General features: G+C 34.0%; 1 long non-coding RNA gene across 1 annotated transcript in view; it reads right to left on the bottom strand.

Annotated features, from left to right (window-relative positions):
- LOC146998027 (uncharacterized) overlaps positions 1 to 15858 on the bottom strand; it is a 155055-nt gene extending 139197 nt beyond the window's left edge. The window contains exons 1-2 of the long non-coding RNA XR_015039987.1: positions 15524 to 15858; positions 5239 to 5345 (exon numbers count right to left, since the gene is read on the bottom strand). This is a non-coding gene — a long non-coding RNA (uncharacterized LOC146998027). The remainder of the gene's footprint in view (positions 1 to 5238; positions 5346 to 15523) is intronic.
- Between the last annotated feature and the right edge of the window lie 8159 nt (positions 15859 to 24017).

Below are 24017 nucleotides of genomic sequence, written 5' to 3'. Positions count from 1 at the left end.
TGTCTGTTTCGGCGAAACGCGTAATGGGGTTAGCTTGATTCGACATTCAAATAAATGAAATTTCCCTTGAAAAGCCAGTTTGGAAGTCGAATTGGGCTAATTTACCATTTTCCGCTTACCTTTTTATCTGATTCTGTTATTTTAATGTTTTACATGTTTAATGGTTTGATTTTCATATGTATTAATTTTTTAAAACGTGTTGAACTTTTTGGAGCAGCAGCTCTTGGTAACTTTTAGGCGAGCTTACTACATTTTTTATATTTTACTTATTTTGTAGCATATTGCGCAAGATGTTTTCTAGACCAAAATTAGTTTTTCAAAATTGTAATTACTACCTTGCTTGATTTATATATGTTTTAATATAGCTGTTTAGACACAAAATTGGACTTTTTCTGAAATGACATGCCAACCTTTTTCCATATTTCGATTCTAAGACTTAAATTATGCCAAACTGCCAAGTTTTGTAAAACTAGGACGAGTACTTTTTTAAAAATTAACTCCTCAGTATTAATTTAGTTTGATATATATTTATTAATATATCTTTTTTTTTTATTAAACTTACTTGATTCCTTCTTCCAGAATTAGGCTAAATTTAGGCTTAATCCAAATATAATTCGCACATTTTTTATTATTTATTTAAATTTTTTTTAATTTTTAAACAGTTTTTATAAATTTTTATATTTTATATTATAATCTATAAAATTTTTAATATTATTTTAAAGTAAATGTATTTCTAAGCATATCTGCAAAAAATTACAGTTTTTATTCAAAATTTCCTAAGATATACATGAATTTACATTTTGGCGCGTTTCGAAATATGGCATATTTAATATAAGCGATAGTAACGAAAACGTGGTTTACGCACTTTGTTAAAATAATTTGAAAGAATGAGCGATGGACCTTTTTTCCTCTGATGCATCAATGAAAAAAAAAAAAAAAAAAAAAAAACAGAAAGTAAGTAGGTTACTATAAATTAAGAATCCCACCAAGTGAATTATTCTTGGCGCAAAATGGGAAAAAATATGCCAAGATAAATTTTTAAATTTCTCCATAAAGGTTTCACCAAAAATTACAAAATTTAATTTCTAGACATAATTTGAGCCTTAGAATCGAAATATAGAAAAGAATAGATATGTTATTTCAGAAAACGTCCGATGTGTCAAAGTACCTATGTTAGAATAATGCTATATATATAAATAGAATGCTATATGTTAGAATAATGCCATGTATAATATATATGCTAAATCGCGCTTTTAAGACATGAAAAAGGCTATTTGAATTTCGTCAGTCGGCCTAGTAGAACGGGAAATACAAAAATGGTCCCCATTTTTTTTTTCTTTTTTTCTCCCCCCACGCTGTGTACCTCTGTGGCATAGTGAACTTGCCACAATATTTTTTAAGTATTCCCTACGAAAAAATATAATATGAGTAAGATTTCTTTAGAAAGTTTAACATGAAAACATTTTACGTAGATAGCCCTCGAGCGCTTTAACGTAATTGAATAAATAAATAAAAACATTTTTCGAATTGGCTTTAGTGTGCATTTCATAATTTGTAGCTTTAACGAATTTTTGATTAAGAAAGTCAACGATTTGAAAGCGAGCAATGGCAACACTGTACAGAAAAAAAAACTTTTATTTCCAGCTTGTGAGACCGTCTATCGGAAATTCTAATGATACGTTGTTTTTAAATATTTTATGAAGTTGCTGTTGAATTGAATTTTACGTAGTTTAAGTGCGAAGAACATGATATTTTATAAATAAAGGTAAATGTTAAAAAAAAAGACTCTTTGGACGTAATATAAAATCTGAAAGCTTTCAGATTTTTTTCTCCTATGGGTTACTTAAAAGAAAAGCCACAAGCAATTAACCTAATAAGTCATAAAACATGCCATAGATTGAAGGCAATATTCGACGAACAGTTTAAGAGTCAAGACCCAAAATTCTAGTAACTCGTGGAGAATTCCTTGAATACAGTACGTCAGGTCAAGGCTAATAGTCGCTGCTATTTGCCAAGTTTTATCTTTAAACATAATAGAAACATATTACCATAAATTGTGTTTAATGTTAAGAATGGCAGAAAATAAGTAATGATGAAAGGGAAAGCTCTTTTTATTATTTAAATGGTATCTCTAGTCATGCTCCATTATGCATTTGCATTTATTTTATATTTGCAAATGTAGAGGGATGATTTCATGTAAACTAAAACTGAAAAGGCGTAAACTGATGGTGAAAACTAAAACTGAAAAGTCGAAGGTTATAAGGTAAATTAACGTTGGCGTCTAGCGTAAATTTCTAAACGCTATCTGAAACCACCAAGTTTATACAAGTGATCACGTTCTGTGTTACAAAAATAAATTATAAATTTGCGTCAACTTTTCCGCGCGTAGCACATTGCCCTGGCAAAGTGGGACCACGTCGGTGCTGAAGGTGAGTCTTCCGAAATATAGTTATGAAACCGCAGATGATGATGAGTGGTTATTTTAGACCCCACAATACGCGAGAGCCAGGGGCGGGACCAAGGAATGCCAATCGGGCAGCTCTGGGTGGCCATAACCTGCCACACACGAACTGGCCACGGATTTTCTTCTGCAAGGATGGATGAGGGATGGAGTCGGCAGCACGTCCCGAATTTTGATATTGTTTTGGTGCGGTCATTCGAAATAATATCGTGCCTGATGCTTGAGCATTTTCCTTGGCTGGCGATTCCTTTCCTGTTTATTATTCATCAACGCAGAAAGCAGCCGTGAATCTTAATTCATGTTTCGCCGAAACAGCCTGGATATAGCTCTAGGGTGGTTGATTATTTTGAAGTGTCTCTAAGACTAACTTTCGCTTAAACTCGCTATTTGAAACTGTTCATGCAGTTAGGGCTAATAACAGAGCCAGTTTTATTCAAATTAATTTTATTTGACGCATATGGCTTGTTTCGCATCTCTATATTCATTTACATATGGTTGCCGGTGTAGTTCTGAAGATGCCTATTTCTGAAACTAAAAGAGCCATAATACCTTATTTTACTTTTGTAAAAGAGACTGCATGATATATTTTAAGGACTTTCCTTTTGTTCTATGGTTACTAGTCTACCTACAACTGAATGAATATATAAATGTAAGATAAAAAGTATGTGAATCAAAATTATAATTTAAAGTAACGATTAACTCTTTAATTCTTCCTCTCTGTTTTAAAAATCGTAATAACTTCTCTGAATTGCATCATATCTAGATCATTCGATTTTGCATGATTTGCGCAGCGCTGATGAAGTGGCAACTGAAACTTTAAACTCAAACCAAAACTTTTCTCTTCCTGTGCTTCCATTTTGCATAACTACGCACTTCAGCTTCGCTCGCTAACCTGCTAGGATGTAATTTCGCTGTCTTGTTTGCTATCGCAATAATATTAAAAATGTAAATGTTTTGTGAATAGGTACGAATAGAGTGCCAAGTGATTGTGGCCACAAATGTCAATTGCAAATAAAAATGGAGTTAAAACTGCTTCGACTGGCAAGTTTCTTAGATATTACGAACGTTTCATATTAGAATTCTACGCAATCCAAATGCTTCTTCTTCAATATGGATCTACGTATGCATCAACACTGCTCCGTCTTTCCCATGCTGCTATTATTTCATAAATATACAATGAGTCAACAACTTTCAAGGGTTGAATATTTTTGATCAATTGTTTCATTTAATCTGATGAATAACAACTAGCGATAATGATTAAAAACAGGTCTCAATTTTATTTCTTTGAAATACCATTTGATTAAGGAAAAGAATTTAAACGGAATGTGTACTTGGGGTTTTGAAGGCAATATCAGCTCTTACAGATTCAAAAGACGAAAACGAAGATTTTACATTAAATATAACTAAAAAATAATTTAGTTGAAACTGAAGACAGTTTTCCCGAATTTTATGAAAAAAATATTGACTAGTAATGGGAAATGGACTTCGGCTTATAACCGAGTGGCAAAATTGATTTCCTAAGCGTACATCTTTAATAATTGACTGTATCATACGAATGACTTTAATTTATGGTTGAATAACCTTTTACTGTAACGCGTTAAAACATTACTACCATTTTGTTACAAACGTTAACGTGCTTCCTACACGATCACTGAAAAATTCAGCACCCACGAGATTTTATTTTCTGGTTATATATTTAAATATTGCAAGGACTACATATAAAGCAAGGTGCATTTTTTGGAGAAGAGGGGTGTGTAAAAATGGTGTCAGAAATCACGGCATATTTCTGGTTTAAATCAAATGAAAAGTGAAATCTCATTATCATACAAAAATCTTGTACTGCAATGGTTCAAAGGTGATTAAAGAAACATACACATGTTTGGGTTAAGAATTTCACAGTCCAGCATCATTTACTAACTCCAAAGGATAAGCGGGAGGGGAAAAGAAAATACCATAAAATTTCAACATTTCTTTCAAAACTGAAAGATGTAGGAATGTACGAAGAAAATTGTTTAACATTCCTTCACCCACAGAAGAATTCTTAATTGAAAAATAACTAATTTTGGAATAGGAAACCACTACAGCATTCTATGATACTGTGACTTACTTATGGAATTATTTGGAGAAATTCATTTTCTTAAGGTGTCCGTGGACCCGGAGGACCAGTTGTAGTTTATTCCACGAAGTTTTATTCCAAACGAATGGAGAAACTGATCGCAGTTCGTCCAAGAATATCGACTCTGGTTAAATCATCAGCAACGCTCTTTCGCATGTTGCGAGTTAAGTCTTAGGAATAATATTTTATATAAAAGATATTGATTTTTTATCTTAAATCACTTTCAGAATTTATCCTTTCAAGTATTCCAACCTATCTGGTGATGTAATTTCATCACTGAAGGTTTTTGAACAAAATCGAATGTGAAGAAGTTTTGTATCAATAGTAGGTAAATAAATTTTTAATGCAATAAAAACTAGAAATTAAAACAACACTTTCTAGGACCATACAGTATGACCGTTTTTAATACTGAAGAATATACTTTCATATTTATATTTCATAAATATCTGAATAAACTATAAGAATAACCGATGGCTTTTGACTCATCCTAATACATAACTGCATCATGAGATTTCTTATTATGATTTCTGTTTCGTCTTCATTTCTTCTTCCAAATACATACAAATAATTTATATTCTTTTCCATATTCGCATTCTTTTCCATATTTTAATCGAAATTCATTCATTTTAATAGCATTCAATTTCTAAAATAATTTTCATACCCGATCCATTTCAACAAGATGGAACATTTAGACATCGTTCCGATCCTCTGACGTGAAGACCAATTAATTTGGCCTAAGCTGCATTGCATAAATCCGCTTTGCGAGACCTATCAAGGTAAACAAGAAAATATATTAAAAAAATGCAGTATGTTCATATAGCAGAAATTTAAATTAAAAAATACTGAATAATCTTGATAGAATTTTAAGTGTACCAGCACCAAAATTACCTAGTATTACTCACAAAAATAAATAATATTCTTTTTATTTAAGTACTCACAGAAAAGTAAAAATGTAAAAGGCTCCTATAAAACCTAATAAATTTAAACGAATCTTCATTGGATCTCAGTTTTTGTTTGTGAGCTGAGCTATACGATCCAGCGAGTTAGTTCAGAATCTTGTTTAATTATATTCTCTACATGAATTTAAATATATGTAAAACTCAGAACTTAAATAATATCTTAATGAGTAATAATGCATCATGACATTTGCTATCGCATGCAGTTGTTACACGATTGGAATTAAGTTTGTTTAATTTTCTCTCTTGACGTACTAAACACTAACAGAAACAGTAGTTTTCACTCTTCGATTATTTATATTTTTATAAAGCTGGCAAGTGACTTCTTAAGCACATAAATCTATCTGTTTTAGAGTTGATTTAGCGGAAGATTTGAAATTAGTGAGCAAACAAAAGCAGAATGTGGGCGTCCAAACTTATTTTAACAACGGTTGCAGACTAAATCATTCGCCTATAACATTCCAGGTTTGACGAAGAGTAAGTTGAAAGAATTACTCGAAGGCCTCATATCCTTCTTCCTTTGCCATTAATCACAAAACAAAACTTTCGCGCGACAAAATTTAACGTGCTTTTTCTCTTAGCGATCGCAATCAAGTCATGTCAGGTATTCAGATCTATTTCCATATATGTGATAGTTATCTCTGTTGTCAAGTAGGTGTCGTAAAGTCTTTTGAAATGCATTAAAAAGTATTAATATTATTACACTGAATAAAAATATGAAAATCTCGTACAATGAATCCACGGTCTACTAAATTCATCGACATTCTTTCATGCTTTGTTAAACTTATAACTGCATGAAAACAATTAAAATTATTTAAACAAATATTTTTCTATGCCGCAAGTACCATTTTCAAATGAAAATTTACTCTAAAATGTGCAAAAATTGCACTAATAATAGCCAATATCAGATTCATCTGGTCTCAAATAATATCTGCAGTTTGCATTTCTGTTGCCATTCCCGATTTAATATTTTCAGAAAAAACTTGATTAAAAATATTCCCCATTTCAATAATAAAGGCTTAGCTGTGAGAATTTTACAATTAATGCTCTTCAAACAATTCATTTAAAAATCATCGCAAAGCCCTTATCTCTAAGGATTTCTAATTCATTTCGGTAGTATGATCTATTAAAACCAAATACCAAACCTATACTCTTAAATAAATTAAATATATTAGTAATTCACGAAACCGCCTGCTTCCTTTTCAATTCCGAATAAAGAACTTTTGTTGACGACACATTCTAAGGCTTCACTGGATTTTATGGTCGGATATTAAAACCGTTCCATTTCTCATTGTTCCTGCATGTTGTCTCCCTACGAAAGCGCGTATTTAATTAAGTATCTAAGAGAAGACTTCTATATAATACTTCCGTTTTTACGTTTTTCCAGCGAGACTTCAATTACAGTAAAGAAATGTGCAAAATTATAGGGTTTTACAATCCAGTCATTTTTGCAGTCTGTAATTACTGCCAGAAACCGGTAGTTCGTAACCTACGCTTCTTGTAATTATGCTCAGTGGTTCTGTCAGATGTGATGATGCGAAGAAAAGTGCAAGGTAAACAGTAAAACCGTCATCGCGGCGCATAGTAAGGATTGTAAGATTAAATATTGATCAGTGTTCACTGCAATATTTGCAAACATTTATTTCGTGGATCATCGTTTGGAAATGTTTGTTGAAGAAGGGCGTAAATTAAACATCATTTTTAAATCTAAGTATGCTAAACAAATTTATATAATTTAGTGCTCAGAGCAAATTAACATGAGATGCGGGAACTGATTTTGAAATAAAAATTTCTAACTTCTCTCTCATGTAAATTAATTAACTGTTGTCGGAATTAAACTTCTCAAATTGAAAAGTAAGAATAAAATTCGCTTGACAAGATTTAGTATACGATTTATTTTCAACAATAAAAGACTATATGACCTCATAATTTTCTCTTATCTGGATGTGGAAATTATTATTTTTCGCGAGAAATGTTGACATTATTCTTTGGGTATTTAGAGGAAACCGGATTTTCTGAAGATATTAATAAAATAATGCTATTATTATGAGGTCTTAAAACATGCTTCTTTATGTACTCTTGTAGTGCAAAGAGAAGTTCTTCAGTTCGACTGACGGAAGATTACTATAAACACTAGGACACTAGGATACAGCATAGTACTAGGAAAATATAGCACAACTGCCTTTTGTTTTTCTTACCATTATTCAACTGCTTTTCTTTTTCAATCCTAACTTTACTTCAGAGACTGAAGCTTTATACTAGGTTTTGGCTCTAGCTCTGTATAACATGCATTTTCTTCCTTATGACCAGACGCAAAGTTTATGAAGCATGCTTGAGATTCACGGAAGCCTCTCATGCTATCTGATCACCGAAAAGGTTAAATGATCACTAGCTTTGGTCATGTTATGGAAGGTATTCGATAGGGGATGGTACATCATTGGATAGAAATTTTTCCGTCAAGCATTTGACGAGAATTGGCGAACACATCGTTTATTTAGTCTTCTCATTATCAAGAAGAATGTTGTCTAGGATGCATATGAAGAGGAGATAGATATCCCACCCGCGAAGAAGGGGTAAAAGAGGCAACAAATACAACTAGATCCAAATCTTGCTTGGAGTTAAATGAGTAGTCATCTTCCACTGACCAGTAAACCATCTGCGGGAACGTAATGTATAATAAAAATAAAACGTATTAAAAACAAAAAATAAATTTTATTCTGCTTTGAAAACTTAATAAAACATTATTTTGCATAATTTAAGTAAAAAAAAGCGAAATGGGTTTAGTATATTCTTTTATTATTCAATAATAAATAAATATTAAAATTATTGTAGAAACACTAGGTTATTTTAAAGCAGGAGACGTAAAAAATGATCAATGCTCTCACCGGGACTCAAACCTGGATCTCTCGAATACGCGTCGAGTGTGCTACCATTAAACCACGGAGGCATGCAGAAAGGAGGGAGAAAATACCTTATAATATGTTGTTAAATAATTAAATATATTGCTCAAGGCTTTTTTCTTATTAAAATGCATTCTTTAACTTCATTTGAAGTGGTTCTTGAAAGCAATTAGGATTAAAATGTGCTATATGATTAAAGTAGGTATTTCATAAACGACACCGCGCTTACGCACACACACACACTTCCAGTTTTATTGTCCTAAGGGAGCTTAGAAAAGCAAGATACGATGGTGCATATCTTTCTCCCGTCAAACAAAAAATAGACTTTTGAATTTTTAGGTCTAGCTGGAGATATTTTATTTAGTATTAAATAATTATTAATTAAACATTATGAAGAAATATCAGTGAATTCTTTCATGACTATCATCTCTTCGCGACGACGCCTCTAAAAGCATCACTATATGATGGTATTCAACATCAGCGACAGCCATGTTCTATAAACGGACCAGTTCCACACATGATCCAAATCGTCTAAAGCTGCGGGGATTGCCTTAAAGAAGTTTCATGGATATGAATCCTGACGTACCAATTAGCCCAGTTTCGAACCACAGAAAATAAGGATGTTTTTTAGTTACAATGTCTGAACTTCATGGAGGTAATTTAAATAATGGCAGCAGAAAGTTTGAGTAGTTTGGTAGCAGGAAAAGAGGTTGATAGACACTCGGACTGCACCCCCCAGGAAGTTCTCTTAAAACTAAGGAGCTGCATTGTTAGAGCGGTGAGATTATACCTATCCCACTAATGGTGAAATTATAGTATTCCGCCTTCTTATTCATGTTCCTGTATTTATATTGTAGGCAATGATGCAAACGCAAAACTGGAGAGACAAATTATAATGCGTAACGGTTTTCTAAAGCTGTAGCTATGCAAGAAGATAAAATAGTTAATTAAGATTTAAGTGCACATTATTATTGCTATTCTTATGTTTACAGATACACTAGTGAACAATTGCTAAGGGCAGATCACAAACGGCTACCTAGCGCGTAAAAAAGTAAGTGTGGTTGGATGCTAAGTGAAGTAAAAAAAATGCCAGGAGATAACAATAATGGTAATTTAGTGTGTTCTGAAATGCAGAAGGCTTTGAAACGGGACAAAATGGTCATTTTGTGCTGAATACGTAAAAGGGAAAAAATATAATTTCCATACGGAAGCTTCTGGCGTAAGATTTCAATACAGGATACGTCCACCATGGAGGGCAATGCAAGATCCACACATCGTGTCATGCTTTGCACAGCATTATCTTGCTGCTGTTGGAATAATTTATCCTATTCCTCTGCCAGTGTACGGATGAGAGTGTCCTTGTTTATTGTAGGGGAATTGTAACCAGCAGGACTTCTCTTCAAAGTATTCCAAACATTTTCAAAGGGATTCAGATCTGAAAAACGTGCTGGCGATACGATACTTTGAATATCCTCACTCACTAGACACTTCTGGACAGCAACTATTCGATGACAAGTTGCTTTGTAGTCTATGAAAACACAATTATCACCGACAGCACTGCAGATCATGAGAACGTGAGGCAGCAGAATATTATTAATGTATTGTTGACTAGTCATGGTTCCAACTGGAAGCATATAGAGAGATAAACAGCCGTTGATCATGATTCCAGCCCATACCATAATACTACATGTAAGATATCAGTCACTTTCCTGTATATTTAAAGGATTATAATGCAGTATCACTCTCACGCTACATCCGTTGTCGTCCACAGTCAGACGACAGATTGAACCTACTTTCAGAGAATAGTACATAAGCCCAGTCTTTTTCCCTTTAGTTGTGATGTTGACGAAACCATTGCAAACAGGCGAAACGTTGACGTCTAGACAATGCAATGCAATGGCCAGCGTTCCTCGTTGATGCAAATGTCTGGATACAGGTTTCCGGGAGATTCGCTGGCCAGTAGCAATAAATAACTGATTTGTTACCTCAGTAGCTGTTCTGCGGTGGTTCCTTTTTGTCTATAGTGCTATGTGCCTATCTTCTGTATGCTTCGTACTGACAACACGACTTTTCTTGTGAAGTTTGCTACACATTTTATTTGTTTGGAATGATTTCCAAAGCCTTGAAATAACATTGTGGCTGACCTCGAATCCCTGGCAACATTTGTTATCTTCCATCTTTTATCTTGCCAATAATAAGGCCATGCGTAAAATTATTTAAGTGATGTCGGGAATACATACCGAAATTGCAAGTTCGTCAATTGATTCTTTCCTGTTAAATTTTGCTTTTGAACAACAAAGGTCAATATGCGTCAAATCATTGATAGCTCTCATAAGCGCTATCACATGGCAAACAACAATCCAAAATTTGCATACGCATAACATGTCTTACTGTGTCCCGCACGTATGCTAATTTGCATATTTTCGTGCCGTCTATTATGGGGTTGCTATCGCTGCTACTGTCATCCGTCCTTAGCAACTGTTCAGCAGTGTGTTAATGGATTGCCTAGTGGCTTTGGAGGAGAGAAAAAGAAGATTCGATTGGATTTGTTAGTTTTAAGCACACAAAGGCTAACTGCCTAAGAAATGAGGGAAACTTACTTTATTAAATACTCCTTTTTATTCAGCAAATTTTAAATCAAGAAGATGGTTAAAAATTAAGCAGCGCCCTTATTTTAGCGTAGATTCTGATTATCGAATTTAAACGACGATTAGACACACATCCTCTTCTTAAAGAGCGAAAAAATTAAATCTGCGAAATGCAATGAGCAACGACCGTACTTTACCGCAGCAATAGGAGGAGGAAAGCGCGAAAATGAAGACATCACCATCACTCGAGGAAAATAGTAATGAAACGTTAAAAACTAAGATATTAGAATTCTAAAACCGTGCAGAAGGACTGGAGTTAATGTCATTAACTAAGAGGCTGAATTTTTATGAATGGAAAAAGCCTCAGGGAAATAAAACTTACCAACTGCAGATGCTTAATGGATAATTTTCGCAGAACCGAAGTTAATATTTAAGTCCAACTGTAATTGGTTATTGAAGATTTGTTTATTTATCCTTTTCGGATATAAAAACCGTGTTCCTTGATGGAAAATTTTAATGTTCTTTTACCTTGATCGATATCAGTCAAATCACACAAGAAGATGTACTTAAAATGCCCCAAGATGGTGCTTTAAATTGCTCCAGTATGAGCAAGAAGGCAATGTATATGGTTTTCCAGATTTTTTTTGTCTAAAAGAGTCTGTCGAAAAATGGCCTCCAAAGAAAATTATTAAAAAAATAGACAATTCTGTTTACATCAGATGGACTACCCGTGTGAAATATGTTTTTTATGTCATTAACATTAGCAACAAGAGTACAGGGTTCACAAAGAGATATAAAGACATCGGTTGTAATTTGCTTCGATTGCCTGTTTTCGTGTAGATATGCAGTGTTTTGAAACTATGTTTTTCGTTTTCGACATATAAAAATTATTTCAAATAAAAGTGTTTTTCTTGGAATATAGATTTCAAGTACAGTTCATTGAAATTTTGTCTAGGTAAGCTTGCACCGGATTAGAACCTTTGTAGGAAAATTGTAAGTGAAACTTCTTATTCTTAATTTACATTAACTGGTTTTAGAATGATAATTAATGCTATTGGAATCGAAACTAGAAATAATTTTGAAATAACTTGAATGTCGAACTTCTGTTTATTTTGAAACATTGAAGCTGAGCATGTCGAATTCATATTTGAAGTAAATGACATTTGTAAAGTTAACTGTGTTGTGTATACTTTGAAACAAATTGACTTTTATTGAAAATTTTTATATTCTGAACTTAATTTGAAATTTATTGTAAATTTTTATATTTTGGACTTAATTTGAATTGACAGCATTCTCGGAATTTGTATATATGTTAAAATATGGAAGCATAATCATATGAATTATTAAAAAGGAAATGTAAATTGCTAAGAACAGCTGTTACGAAGGCAGTTAATGATTTAGAAACTGAATTATCGAACGCAGATTTGAATGCTGGAAAGATAGACGAGTTCTTTCTATTAAATGTGAATCTCTAACCTGAGTAGCTCAAAAACTTGAACCACTTTTGAAGTCTGAAGAATTCGATATCGAATTCGAAACTACACAAGACTATAAAAAAAAGTATTACTTTGACAATTTCGTGTGAAAATGAAAATCGAGAAATTTTCCGAAAGCTGTAGTAATAACAAACTATGGGCCTCTAGCGGCTCTACGAACTCTGATAGCCTTCGTATTAAAGTACCAAAATACTGTATTGCCAGATTCTACTGAGATGGCGGCCTAAAATGGCTTACTTTTTTAAATGGTTTCGAAATAGCTGTGAACAATAATGAGTCCCTAAAATTAGATTAATTATTTAAAGGCTCATTTGGAAAGATCTGCTTTGAAAACTGTGGAGCGTTTGCCTGTTTCGTCAGAAGCCAACGATAAAGACCTGTTTATTTTTACATTTACAGAATAAGATTTTTGTGTGAAAATACATTCCTCTTAAAATTTTTGTAAATATACATGACCTTGGACGAAGTCTATGACTCAGCATCCTGTTAGAATGTCGAACTTTTTACGCAATTATTTCACCCACATGCATTCACTCACAGCTTAAGTTTATAAAGTTATAGAAAATTGCATTATTTATAGAAAAATTCGAGATGTGAAACATCCCCTCCCTTCTCTTTTTCAGAACGCAGTCTCTTATTGAAACTACGCTAGGGGATTTATGAAAAATACTTAAAATTCAACAATGGATAAAGCGATTTTAATTCTGGATCTAGAAAAGTTATTAAAAAAATATTTAGCTTTTAAAACTACGGAATAAAATGAAGAATTAGAACTCCGTTCACTTTTGATTCGGAAAGACATACAGCTCATTCAGAACTTAATTTACACTAACACGGATGGAATTCAATCGATTAATTGAACATGAATTCATTTTTGATAATAAGAATTGCAAATTTCCTGTCTACTATATTGGCAGGCTTTAGAAATAATTTTTAAACATTATTAAATTATATAGTTATCGAAAACCATTTTGCATTCATTCTATCAGAATGATGCATAGAACAGCAATGCAAGCTATTTTGTTGTATTTGAGTTCAGAGTAAAACAAGTCATTTAAAAGAGATAATATGCTACAAAGCTCAATCAGTGAGAAAATATTGATTTGGAAGATCTGAAAAAGAGTTAATGAGGGCAATAAACGAAGATATTCGAATGCAATTCAACTCGTGAACAGATCTCCTTAGTAACATTCTCTAAATTTCTTTGAAAATACTTTGAAATACTGCTATTTGCCGCAAGGAATTCTTCACCGATGGCTGTTAGATAGAACAAAATGGTTCTAATTCGAATAAGTATTAACTCTTTTAATTTTGTACAATAAATATTAATCATGGTATATTTTTTCTTTTTATACTTTTTGTTAAGCATGGCTTAAGTATTCTGCTTAGTTAAGAGGCTAGATCTTCGCAACTGGTTAGCAGCAAAGAAGTAAAACGTAAATGAAAATAATAATAATAATAATAATAATAATAATAAAATATCTGAAAGCTTTCAGATTTTACATTACGCCTAAAGGGGCGTTTTTTTAACGTTTTGTGTGTTACTTTTATTTATTAAATATCATGTTCTTCGCACTTTAACCATAAAATTCAATTTAACAGCAATATCGCAAAACAATTTTAAAATGAGCATATCTTTAGAATTTCCGATACACAGTCTTGCGCGCTGGAGATAATTTTTTTTTTTTTTTTTTTTTTCCCGTACAGTATTGCCATTTCTCGCTTTGATATCATTGAGTTTGTTAATTAAAAATTCGTTAAAGTTTTACAAAATATGAAATCGATAATAAAACAAATTCCAAATTCCAAATTTGGGCTTCCACATGCCCATATTCGGGAGCAACCGCTGTTTTATCACAATGCGAGAAATATACATACATTTATGCAGATTATTCATTATTTAATTTCATTAAATATAATACAGGACTCTAAACACATTTGTTTTACTTTAATAAGTTTATTTCCTGTTTCTTTTTCGCATAAGTTTTAAAATTAGCAATTTATAAAAATTATGTGCATTGCAGCTTATTTTTCTTCCCATAACATAACTAGTAATGTATTTTATATTACCTAAATACACCAAACATTCATCTCAAAGATACAGTGCACAGATACACACAAATTTTAACTGTGTGTTTGAATATTTTTTGCGAATAAATGTTAAAAATACTCTTTATCCTTCTTTAAGAATATCTTTATGCGTAGTGCCTAAAATATAATTATGAAATTTTGTACTAGTTCATGCAATCACAGGCGTTAAACAATGATCCAGAAATAGCACATTTGTTGCCAATTAGCTAATATAAGTTAGGAAAAGCCTTAGAAAGTTTCTATGGTCATAGCATGATTCTACCGTACAAATCAAAGTTATATTCACTTTCTTCCTTACTAGAACAAGAATAGTCAGAATTGATAGTTGAAATTTCTGCAGTAAGTTTTTCCTTTAGACTGAAATGTTTCTGAATTCCTTTCACTGAAAACACATTTTCGCCTATCTTAAAAGTAGAAATTTTTTAGGATTACGGTTTAGTGGAAAGTAAGTGATGTGCTTGCTTCGTCCAATCCGTAATCTATGTAAGGGATCTAACATAACGTTTCTATAACCTGTGGGAAATGCAAAATAAAATTATGGGTTTCTTCCATAGCCAAGATTTATAGGAATGCAAAAATCTTTTAAATTAATATTTTGGGCTAAAACAATATTTTATCATAATGATTATTTTTTAAATTTAACTTTGATAAAATTTTTAATATATGTAGTTCCTATTTTGCATTTAGTTTTCCGTATTTAAATTGAATTTTCTTAAACATGGCATTTTAAATTCCAAAAATTGTTTTTAAATATTCAGTGCATTCGGTCTGATTTTTATCTAGCAGCATTTCTGAATCATGCTTGGAATAAAAGCATCAGCAGTATAGAACCTTAAAATTTTAACATTAGTACATATACGTATATTTTAACATTTTGACTATACAAGAATTTTGGATTTATATATATACACTCACTTCCAAAAGTTAAGCACGGAGAGGAAAATGCTGATTTCCGGAAGCCAATCAGAATTGAAGAGGATGCAATTCGCTGCAGAGGTAGATGGAAGTATGCAAATATGTTAGCTAACAGCCAATCAAGCTTTCATGTCAAGAAATATGCAAAAAAGGCAGTCTTATAAGCAGGCAGCTTTATGAAGAGTTACAGAAGTTAATTGTAAGTGCTGACAGAAGGTGTTTAAAACTTTCGTACAATTTGTTGTCAAGACATACGAGTTTCTATGACTTCCAGAAGACGAATGGAAGATTCTGGGTGCTGGCATGCTGTGAGGCGCGTTGAAGCAGGACAGTCGATCACAGATGTTGCTCTTTTCTGCGACGTTCATCTGTGGTGATGGCGATAAGGAGCGCGCCTTGCGCCCTCCGATAAGTGTGGCAACCCTAGAGGAGAAGTTTCTCACGAGTAGCGAGCAGAGCGAAACAGGCAAGCTGTCGGGCAGTGTGCGCGAAATTCCGAAATAAAGCTTAATTTTTATTGTGCACTATGTCTCGTTAATATTTATATTAATGCAGTAAGAACATAATCTGTGATATGGAACTCGAGGATTGGTGGTAAAACATAACAGGAAATTTCAATAATGGTAACCTGGACTGTGTTAAATCGTATGAACAGTTCTCAAGCACTTTCGGTTTTGACTACAAGCCATCACTCAAGATCTCCAAACCAGAAGTAATGGATTACATCGGTTTTCGTCCTCCGGATCACAGATGAGTAGTAATTATAGATCATTTTATAATTACGTTTTCTACTTATCATTTAATTTAATTTTCTTTAGTTAAATTTTTCCTTTTATTTTGGCTTAAAAACCTTGCACAATGTCTGATGTTTATGCCGTCCAAATTCCGGTTTATAACCGATCAGACCCATCTTTATGGTTTATTATGTGTGAAAGTACTTTTGCTCTTGCCACCCCCAAACCTATCACAGAATCCATTACTAAATATAATTATATAGTTGCTCATCTTCCTCCAGATATTGCATCGATAGTACGGGATTTACTTATGAAACCAGACCCTATTGATCCATATGCAAAGCTTAAAACTGAGTTAATAAATCGTTCAGGAGAATCTTCTCAGCAAGAAATTCGCCAATTATTATCTGGAGAAGAATTAGGTTCTCGAAAACCTTCCGATTTGCTTAGAAATATGAAACGTCGAGCAGAATCTTTAAATGTTCCTGATAACTTAATGTTAGAATTATTCCTTCAACGTTTGCCTTCGACTGTTCAGTCTATTTTGGCAGCGGTGTCCAATTTAACTGTAGATAAAGCTGCAGAAATTGCCGACAGAATTTTAGAAGTAAATCCAACCCCAGGGACTTGTGCCGTTTCTCGCACAGTCGATCAGTCTCTTGAGGATAAATTATTTAAACAAATAGAAAAATTAAACAAACGTATTGATCGCATTTCTCTTTCTCGTGGTCGCTCGCCAAATCGCGGAGATCGCAATAAGGAAAGAAGCAATTCCAAAAGGAGAGATTATTCTGTTTGCTGGTATCATAGACGTTTTGGGAAAAAGTGTAGAGATGACAAATGTACAAAACCTTGTTCATGGCAGGGAAACGAAACCAGCAAAGAATAGAGGCGACTTATTCTTTGCCTCAAGTTTCACGTCGCCTGTTCGTTCGTGACCGTAGAACAAACCTTTCATTCTTGGTCGATACCGGCTCTGACGTGTCCCTACTTCCAGCAAATAATTCTCAAAAACGGAATTCGTCCCAACAAACACTTTTCGCTGCTAATTCTTCTACTATTCATGTTTATGGTCAAAAAACACTTTCTTTGGATTTCAAATTAAGACGACAGTTTACATGGACTTTTCTTATAGCAAATGTTAGTACACCCATTCTTGGAGCAGATTTTCTCCATTTCTTTGAATTGGTGCCTGATCTCAGAAACAAATGTCTCAAAGATTTAAAAACGCATTTTAAAACCGTCGGTTGCGTGAAAAATGCAAGCATTTATTCAGTAAAAACTGTATTTAGTGATACACCATATCACAAAATTTTAAAAGAATTTCCTTCAGTTACTAGATTACCAGATCCTAACCAACCTGTTAAACATAACACCGTTCATTATATCATAACTAAAGGTCCACCTGTGGTTGCAAAACCTCGTCGGTTAGCTCCAGATCGCTTAAAAATAGCAAAACAAGAATTTCAAACTATGATGCAATTGGGGCATTTGAGACCTTCGAGCAGCAATTATGCATCCCCACTTCACATGGTTCCAAAAAAGGGAAGTCTGGAATGGAGACCTGTAGGAGATTATCGAGCATTGAACGCTCAAACAATAAAAGACAAATACCCTATTCCATGCTTAGCCGATTTTACTGCTGCATTGCACGGTACTAAAATTTTTAGTCATGTTGACCTGATTAAGGCATACCATCAAATACCAATTAACCCAGCCGACATCCACAAAACCGCCATATGCACACCATTCGGTTTATTCGAAAGTACCCGTATGCAATTCGGCTTATGCAATGCATCTGCGACTTTTCAACGTTTTATAGATGAAGTCACGCGGGATTTAGAAGGCGTTTACGCTTTTGTCGATGACTTGCTCATAGCCTCTAAAGATTCTGGGGAACATTGCAGGCATTTGAAAGCTTTATTTTCCAAACTTCAGGAATATGGACTTTGCATAAATGTTTCAAAATGCACCTTTGGTCAAACATCTATTGATTTCTTAGGTTTTCACCTTAGTGAAAACGGAATTGAACCTCTTCCTGACAAAGTCAAATGTATTTTAGATTTTCCTCAACCTACCACTCTCACTCAGCTTCGCCGATTTTTAGGCATGTTTAACTTTTATAGATGTTTCATACCTAAAGCAGCACATATTCTTTCTCCTTTAATAAAATTGTTAGAAGGCTATATTAATAAAAAGAAATCTCGTTCTCGTGTTCAGGATTCATCCCCACAATTAAATTGGAACGAGAATGCTGAACAAGCCTTTATTGCTGCCAAAAATGCCATTGCTCAGGCTACCCTTTTGAGACACCCTATTCCCGGAGCCCAGCTAAGCATCTGGGTAGATGCCTCAGACGTCGCAATAGGCGGCACACTTATGCAATTGTCTCAACAAACATGGGAACCTATAGCATTTTTCTCTATGAAACTCAATAAAAGTCAACAGAAATGGTCCGCGTACGATAGAGAATTATTTTCTATTTATTCTGCAATTAAGAAATTCCGACACATGTTAGAGGGCAGAAATTTTATAATTTATACGGATCAAAAACCGTTAATATACGCTTTTAAACAGAACCCTCATAAATGTTCACCTCGACAATTGCGACATTTAGATTTTATTTCTCAGTACTCTACTGATATTAGGCATGTGCAAGGTTCAAAAAACGTCGTTGCTGACGCTCTTTCAAGAATCGAAATTGATTCCATAAAAAAATCTCCATTTTTGGATTTTAAAAAATTTTCGGAAGCTCAAAGGCATGATCCGGAGGTACAAGACCTTCTCAAAAACAACACATCATCTTTGAAACTGGAATTTAAACCGTGCCAATATTCTGATGTTAATATTCTGTGTGACATATCAACAGACATTCCTCGTCCATTTGTTCCGAATTCCTTTCGCAGACTCATCTTTAATCATCTGCATAATCTGTCACATCCAGGAATTGCAGCTACTACGAAGCTTATTTGTTCTCGTTATGTATGGCCCGATATGAAACGTCATATCAAAAATTGGGTGAAATCCTGTGAATCTTGCCAAAAATCGAAAATTACTAGGCATACTAAAGCACCACTGGGCACATTCTCTCTTCCTGATGCACGTTTTTCAGAAATCCATATGGATATCGTCGGACCGTTACCTCCATCAGAAGGCAATGTGTACCTTTTGACTCTAATAGATAGATTCTCCAGATGGCCTGAAGCCATTCCCATCCCGGCTATGAAAACGGAAACCATTTGCAGAGCCATCTTCAACTGTTGGATATCTCGTTTTGGCTGCCCATCGATCATAACAACAGACCAAGGTTCTCAAATGAGATCCGCACTTTTTGCAGAATTTACGCGCATTTTGGGTACGAACAGAATCACAACAACAGCCTATCATCCAATGTCAAACGGCATTGTTGAACGATTTCATCGACATTTAAAATCTTCTCTCAAGGCTCACGAGACCAATAACTGGACTGAAACACTACCAGTTGTTATGCTTGGTATTCGGACAGCCGTAAAGGAAGATCTACAGTCATCTTGTGCTGAACTGGTGTACGGCACAACTCTCAAGCTGCCTAGTGATATGATAACGTCATCTAAGATATCTCCGTATGACACACAATTTATCACGAATCTTAGGCATAGAATGCAACAATTGAATCCAATAGCAACATCTGCACATTGCCAAGAAAAATGTTACGTAAGTGCTACCTTAAAGTCGTGTACGCATGTATACTTACGTGTCGATCGAGTAAAGCCACCTCTGTGCCAACCATACACAGGTCCGCATAAAGTCCTTTCTAGAACGGACAAAACTTTCACAATTGATGTTAACGGTCTAAAATCTACTGTGTCTATAGACCGTGTGAAACCAGCCTATTTGCTTTCGGACTCTAATTTGCCTGAACTGAAAACAAATAAAGACTTAAAGACAGTTCAGCAGAATAAATCTGCAAACGAACTCTCTAAGACACAAACTGTCACCAGATCGGGAAGACATGTTCACTTCCCTAAGAAACTTGCTTCTTACGTAACAATTTAAAACATTTCTTTTAAAATTCATATCTTAACATATTTCTTGTTATTTCATGTTTATTATATGTGTCAATACCTTGTTATATATTGAATTTCATTTTGATCTTTTCTAATTTTATATTCTAATTTTGTAATCATGTAAAAATACCCGACAGTACGGATACTCTGAGATAATTTCATAACCTATGTCGTTCCTTTGAATAGCCATTAAAGGAACTGTGGGGAAACTCTGTGGTGATGGCGATAAGGAGCGCGCCTTGCGCCCTCCGATAAGTGTGGCAACCCTAGAGGAGAAGTTTCTCACGAGTAGCGAGCAGAGCGAAACAGGCAGGCTGTCGGGCAGTGTGCGCGAAGTTCCGAAATAAAGCTTAATTTTTATTGTGCACTATGTCTCGTTAATATTTATATTAATGCAGTAAGAACATAATCTGTGATATGGAACTCGAGGATTGGTGGTAAAACATAACAGGAAATTTCCATACATCATTCTGTAATTTCACATTTATGGAAACAATTTCAAACCACACAGACAGTTGTCCGAAGACCCGTAGCCAGTCGCCCAAAGGTTGCAACCCCCGCAGAAGATTGACATATTGCTATTGTAGCCCAGCGGAATCGCAGAGCGACCTCTACACGTGTGACATCTATGGTTACAGCGTTCATTGGTAAGGCGATATCTGCAGCTACTGTACTGAAGATTACATATGAGTGGACTGTAAGCCCGGGTACCTCGAGGTTGTGTGCGTCTATTCGTCCAATCAAGAGGGGCACGATTACAGTGGTGCCGGGAACATGTCAATTGGAATGTGTTTCACTGGGGCAATGTCATGTTTACTGATAAGTCAAGATTTGCTCTGGAGCCAGATGACAAGCGTATAAGGATATGGCGTGAACAACGAACATGCAATCAGTCCCAAAACATCACCGAACATCACGTATTCCGAGGCGGAAACATTGTGGTGTGGGCAGGGATTACATTAGGATACCGCACCGACCTGAACATCTTTAAATGGGGTTCTTTGACGGCTGTCCGGTATCGAGATGAAGTCCTAGAACCCATTGTAAGATTGTACACTGCAGCAGTTGGCCCTACTTTTGTTTTAATGGACGATAACGCACGTCCCCCATAGAGCTGACATCGTCGATAACTACCTGGAGAGTGAAGGGATTGCGCGTCTGGCGTGGCCAGCATATTCGTCCGACCTTAATCCCATTGAAAATCTTTGGGATGCTCTCGCCCGTGCTATATCTTCAAGTTTCCCACCTCCAGCCACTCTTATTGAGCTGGAAACTGCTCTACAAGAAGAATGGCGATTGCTTAATTCTGCGATGGTTGACCACCTAATGGAAACCATGGTCACAAGGTGTAAACTTTGTATGCAGATGAAGAGGGGAGGGATCACATACCCTATTAATGTCCTTTTTGCATTTTATACATAATTCTGTTTAAGACTCCAGTATGTCATTATCAGATAACTTACAAAAATTTAATATTGTTTTCGTTTCTGTATATAATTATTGATTTTGTTTTATGCATAAATATATATGCTACTTTCCTGCGGAATTTTGTGCCAATCAAAGCAGTATTTGTTGATTTTTTTGCATTTTGGATCTTCGTGCTTAACTTTTGGAAGTGAGTGTATATATATTAGCACTTGTTTGGCGACATAAAAACTTGTGCAAAGGAGTTTCATTCAAAATTACTAAAAATATCATATACGTATATATGAGGAGATTTTGAGGTTGTCATATATGATGATGGCTGGATAATTGTAAAAAAGATGCATTCATTACCCGTTAATATACTTTTTAATTCTTGATACCGCATTCTTGAAAGCATATATTGTCAAACTGACGCAAGACGCCTGCGCAGCATTCCGAAATTATGTGCGGAAGTTTACTGTTCATAGCATTTACAGCAGGTGATATAAAGAAGTGGTGGTCAAGTTGCTAAACGTGCAAAGGCAAGCGGGAGAAGAGTAAAGATTATGTCGTTGATATCAGGCTGAGAATGGTGAAGTCAAAATTAAATTTCATTGATTAAGGGCCGAGTGGCATTATCTGAAAGCACTTGATGATTCAGAATATTTCAACTTTTTCAACGAAACTTAAAAGCATTATTCTGAATCCCCCCCCCCAATTTAAATTTCATTTGAACGTAGATATATATTTTTAACAGTAATAACGCAAAGGTTAAAAATTGGAATCTATTTTTTATCTAAAGATCTTAGTCTTAAGTTTTGAGGCTGGCACGTGTGAAAAATTTCGTTGGTTATAACTTTATAATTCAAACATATTAAAAAACAAATATTAAATTTTAGACTGACATTTATTTCATGCAATTATAGTGATTAATCCCCAAACAACTTACTTTTAATCTAAGACAGAAAACCGAAAACACTAGAATGTGAAGAAGTACTAGATGTCGGCTGGCAAATTAAATTTACTGATTGTACCTACAAAATTCTCGTTCTTTATCCTAGTTATGTGACCTGAAGTACAAGAAAAGAGTGATAAAACTCTAACCTATTCATTCTATCTTTATTTCTTCAATATCAGTCGCGTAGACTGCGAAAAAAGGGGGGGGCAGTTTTATATTTCTCGTTCTACTGGGTCGATTGACGAAATTCAACTTGCGTTTTTCATGTCTCGAAAGCGCGACTTAGGAAATGTATTAGATTTATATATAGCGTTATTCTAATATAAATATTCTGACAGAAAATCGGACTTTTTCTCAAATGACATGCCAATGTTTTTCCATATTCTGATTCAACGACTCAAATTATGCCAAACTGCCAAGTTTTGTAAAATTCGCACGATTAGATTTTAAAAAAAAATTAGCTCTCAAAATTTTAGCTCCTCAATGTTCATTGAATTTGATGTATATTTATCAATATCTTCTTTTTTTTATTAAACGTAATTTGATTCCTTCTCCCATAATTCAAAATTTAGGATTAATCCAAATATAACGTGCACATTTTTTATGATTTATTTTTAATATTTGTATTTTTAAATAATTTTTATAAATTTTTCGAAACATTTTTGTATTATAACCTATAAAATTTTTAACATCATCCTGAACTAGATGGATTTCTAGACACATCTGCAAAAAATGAGAGTTTTTTATTCAAAATTTTCTAAGATATACATGAATTTACATATTGGAGCATTTTGAAATTTGGCATGCTTATTTTCAGTGATAATAACGCCAAATGTGGTTTACGAACTTTGTTAAAATTATTTGAAAGTATGAACGTGAAATAAAAGAAAAGGAAAATAGGTTGCTATAAATTAAGAAGTGCGCCAAGTAAATTATTCTTGGCGAAAACTGAAAAAAAAAAAATACGCCAAGATAAATTTATGAATTCCTCCATTAATTTTGCACCAAATTTTACAAAATTTAATATTTAGACATAATTTGAGTCGTAAAATCGAAATATGGAAAAAAATGGAATGTAATTTCAGAATAAGTCCGACTTTGTGTCATAATACCTATGTTAGAATGATGCTATATATAAATCTAATATATATCCTAAGTCTCGCTTTTGAGACTTGAAAAACGCAATTTGTATTTCGTCAGTTGTCCCAATAGAAGTTCAGACACAGAACTGTCGCTTTTTTTTCGCAGTGTTCATTAGTTCAGTTCACATCTCTACGTCTTTAAAATTGTAAAAGCCATATTTGCAACAAATACTTAATTAAATGCATTCGTGAGCTGCATAAAATTGCCTT

Source organism: Stegodyphus dumicola, chromosome 3 (genome assembly GCF_044657685.1).
Source record: "Stegodyphus dumicola isolate Sdum_Otavi_A_Nest chromosome 3, ASM4465768v1".
In the NCBI taxonomy this organism is placed as follows: domain Eukaryota; kingdom Metazoa; phylum Arthropoda; class Arachnida; order Araneae; family Eresidae; genus Stegodyphus; species Stegodyphus dumicola.
This window is presented reverse-complemented; position numbering and strand designations above follow the sequence as displayed.